This window comes from Ciona intestinalis, unplaced genomic scaffold (genome assembly GCF_000224145.3).
Source record: "Ciona intestinalis unplaced genomic scaffold, KH HT000108.2, whole genome shotgun sequence".
In the NCBI taxonomy this organism is placed as follows: domain Eukaryota; kingdom Metazoa; phylum Chordata; class Ascidiacea; order Phlebobranchia; family Cionidae; genus Ciona; species Ciona intestinalis.
Window position 1 is genome coordinate 272 of NW_004190430.2, and position 3797 is coordinate 4068.

The following is a 3797-nucleotide window of genomic DNA, read 5'->3' on the forward strand; positions in this document are numbered from 1 at the left end:
TACGATTTAATAATTCTTTAAATGTTCTTTGTTTACTACCAAATGTGACGAGAAAATAGAATGGAAAGGTGTCCCACCTTCCCTCACCCCACTATAACAAAACATCTATGTTATTTTGATTTTCGATTTCCCGCCACGCATGATGGACAATTAAGTTACCTTTATTCACATATAGTGCATTTTATTGGGTAGAAACTTGTATCATTGTAATTACATTTACAGACGAAGAAAATGATTCAATGATGGATGCAGTGAGAGATGCAGTTATGCAAAAGCTCAGCCAACAGGATGATTAATTGCTTGCCTATCCAGTGCATTATAATAAGTTGATTTGAATAAATTTAAAAGCAACATTATTTGGCTTGTTTTTATATCTTCGCAATGTCCAGGCAAATATTTATGTAATAAAAAACAAGAGAAATTTAACTTAAAAAGTTAATTTGCAAATACGGTTTACAATATTTCCGTTCGGTAATCCCAAGAAATTTTTGTATGCGGTGATCGCAGATCATAAACAAACTGAACTAAAAGGGTTATTTTTAAATGTTACAACCATGCCATGTTCAAATTAAAATTCAAGTACACATTCAGTTGTGTGTTCATCTCTCACCTGTAAAAAAAGAGAATGCGCTTGGAGGATGTTAACTATAAAAAAGAAACAAGATAAATGCGCCGAGAGAAACGTAGGCGAGGGGAGATAATCACATGCTACTTGCAACCTGTCGTTATTTTTTATTCAATTTCAAAATTTTTAAAAGATTTTTAAAATATTTTGCTTGCTCCAAACATCCCTCGTCTTTCGATACAAAACATCAAATTTTCTGTCTCACGAAAACGTTTTAGCGGCTTCCATTTTGTCTTCCTGTATTACCGTGTTGAGATTATAAATTTTGATTGACAGGTTGCACGCATCATGTGATTACGCAATGTTTGCAAAATATTTTCAAGAATACGTTTATTTTCAAAACACCTAGAAATATAACCGAAAATTCAAGGAAAATCGGCCATAGTCTCCTTTATCCTGTAATCAAAAAAACTTATTTTAGTTACTTTTAACTTTTTTCTATGGTACAAATATTTGCTTGGTCACTGCGACAATACAGAAACAAGCCGGATATTGTTGCTTTTGAATTTATTCAAATCAACATATTATAATGCACTGCTGGATGGGCAAGCAATTATTCATCCTGTAGATTGAGTTTTTGAATAATTTCATTCATCATTACATCATTTTCTTCAACTGTAAATGTAAACAAGGATTATACAGTTAAAATGCACTATAGTAGGGAGGGGGAAGATGGGACACCTTTAATACATAATATCCAAATAGCCTGATCGTGTTTTAAACAATTAACAACGGTCTGTGGAAGTCTTTCCCCACCCTATAAAATGAATGTAACGTACTTGCTTTATACACGCGTGCTGCAACAACGACAACAAAAAAATAACATTGATGTTCTGTTTTATACATCTCGGTCATGCCATTACAAGGTAAACTGTTTTTTGTTATAAGTTTTATAAGCACATGAATAAATAACTGGTTACCACTTGCTGACTCTTGGTTGTATCCATGCCATCTGCGACGACCCGAGAGGGCGTTAGTGGTTTCAGTGAGAACGAGGAGTCCGATGACGAGCAAAAGGAGAAGTGCTGACTTGTTCATCTGCAACATAAACTCGTATAAGTAAAACGATACACCGCTTATACAAGCCACTTACTTTTACGTTGTGGTCTGTAGAAGACTGGTGGTTTGTTTAACCGAAACAGTGCCTTATATAAGAAATCTGAGGCTCTTCACACCATGAACAGTTTTTAAAATCCTTGTTTAAAGTTAGAAAACGTTTCTTCAAACGTCCCTGGTTCTTCGATGCAAAACATCCACTTTTCTGTCTCACAAAAACGTTTTTGAGACTTCCATTTTGGCTTCCTGTATTGCCGCGTGTTGTGATTTAAAACATTTGATTGACAGGTTGCAAGCAAAGGCAAGGTGATCATATGATGTTGGCAGCCTGCCAATCAAAATTTATAATCACAACACGCCGCAACACAGGAAGCCAAAATGGAAGTCGCCAAAACGTTTTCGTGAGAAAGAAAAGTGGATGTTTTGTATCGAAAGACGAGGGACTTTTGGAGAAAGCAAATTATTTGAAAATCTTTCTCATGACTTAAAACTTTAATAAAAATAATTGACAGGTTGCAAGTAGCATGTGATTATCACTTCTTGGCGTACGTTTCTCTCGGCGCATTTAACTTGTTTCTTTTTATAGTTAACGTCCTCCAAGCGCATTCTCTCTCTCTTTTACAAATGAGAGATGGACATACGACTGGATGGGTACCTGAATTTTAGTTGCACCAATAAAAAGTAACACTTTAATTCAGATTTCTTATGATTTGCAACCACCGCATACAAAAACTCCTTGAGACAGCGTTCCTTAAGGACAGAGGAAATATGATCGTGGATTTTCTCGTATGTAGCTTGGATATTAGGCACCGTAGTTTACGTTGTTTAATGCTACATCTCCGAAAAATGTCAGTTGTCTTTTCTGTTCCTGAGTATGCCACATCCTGGGCCATTTGTGTACATATGTGAAGTGGTATTGTAACTTATAACCTTTTAGCTGTCCAACGCCGTCTAGCACAAGTTAGCGCGTCTGCATATAGCCCACAGGTAATGTATTGAAGGGTCTTCACTGCTACCATTGTGAGCGTATATGTCCTTCGGCAAGACACTCAAGTTAATAGCGTTAACCCAGCGGTCATTAATGGCTTGTTGAAAATATCAACCACTCATAAAAATATTCGCATGCACAATACCGCGGCAAGGTTCAACTTCAATGGTGGGAACAAGTATCACGAAACCGCCGCCAAACGGTAATTTGCATCAAGTTAAGTAAGTGATAAATTTGGCGGTGATATGTCTCAGAATTTATTATAAAATGTTTAAACGTCCCTCGTCTTTCGATACAAAACATCCGCTTTTCTGTTTCACGAAAACGTTTTGGCGACTTCCATTTTGGCTTCCTGTATTGCCGCGTGTTGTGATTATAAATTTTGATTGACAGGTTGCAAGCATCATGGGATTGCTTTGCATTTGCTTGATCATATGATTACTTTGCATTTGCTTGCAACCTGTCAATCAAACGTTTTAAATCACAACACGCGACAATACAGGAAGTCGAAATGGAAGTCGCCAAAACGTTGAGCTTCAGATTTCCTATATAAGACACAGTTTCTGTTAAACAAACCACCAGTCTTCTACAGACCACAACGTAAAAGTTGGTGGCTTGTATAAGCGGTGTGTCGTTTTATTTATACGAATTTATGTTGCAGATGAACAAGTCAGCACTTCTCCTGTTGCTCGTCATCGGACTCCTCGTTCTCACTGAAACCACTGATGCCTATTGGGGTCGTCGTCGTCGTCGCAGATATCGTTCTGCATACAGCCAAAAGTCAACAAGTGGTAACCAGTTATTTATTTATTTATGTGCTTATAAAACTTAAAAAAACAGTTTAACTTTACGATATCACTAATGGGCTATCTAAATTGTCAATTAGACAGAAAAAAACTTTACACATAAAGTAACATACATGGTAACTCGTGAGTGTGTATACGAGATGTATGAAACAAAACATCCATGTTATTTAAATATTGTTGTCGCAACACGCGTGTATAAGGCAAGTACGTTACATTCATTCACATATATTGCATTTCAATTATGTAATCTTTTTACATTTTCAGTTGAAGAAAATGATGTAATGATGAATGAAATTATGCGAAAAATCATTCAACAGAATGA

The 3797-nt window shown here is 36.2% G+C and overlaps 2 long non-coding RNA genes across 2 annotated transcripts; one reads left to right on the plus strand and one right to left on the minus strand.

The window, feature by feature from the left end:
- Positions 1-1205: 1205 nt before the first annotated feature.
- On the minus strand, positions 1206-1877 carry LOC104266608. The gene is made up of 3 exons (XR_717639.3): positions 1719-1877; positions 1546-1663; positions 1206-1240 (listed from the first exon to the last, which is right to left on the minus strand). It is a non-coding gene; the product is annotated as an uncharacterized LOC104266608 (long non-coding RNA).
- Positions 1878-3177: 1300 nt separating this feature from the next.
- Positions 3178-3775, plus strand: LOC108950341. Its single transcript, XR_001975187.2, has 3 exons — positions 3178-3275; positions 3331-3460; positions 3740-3775. It is a non-coding gene; the product is annotated as an uncharacterized LOC108950341 (long non-coding RNA).
- Positions 3776-3797: the final 22 nt, after the last annotated feature.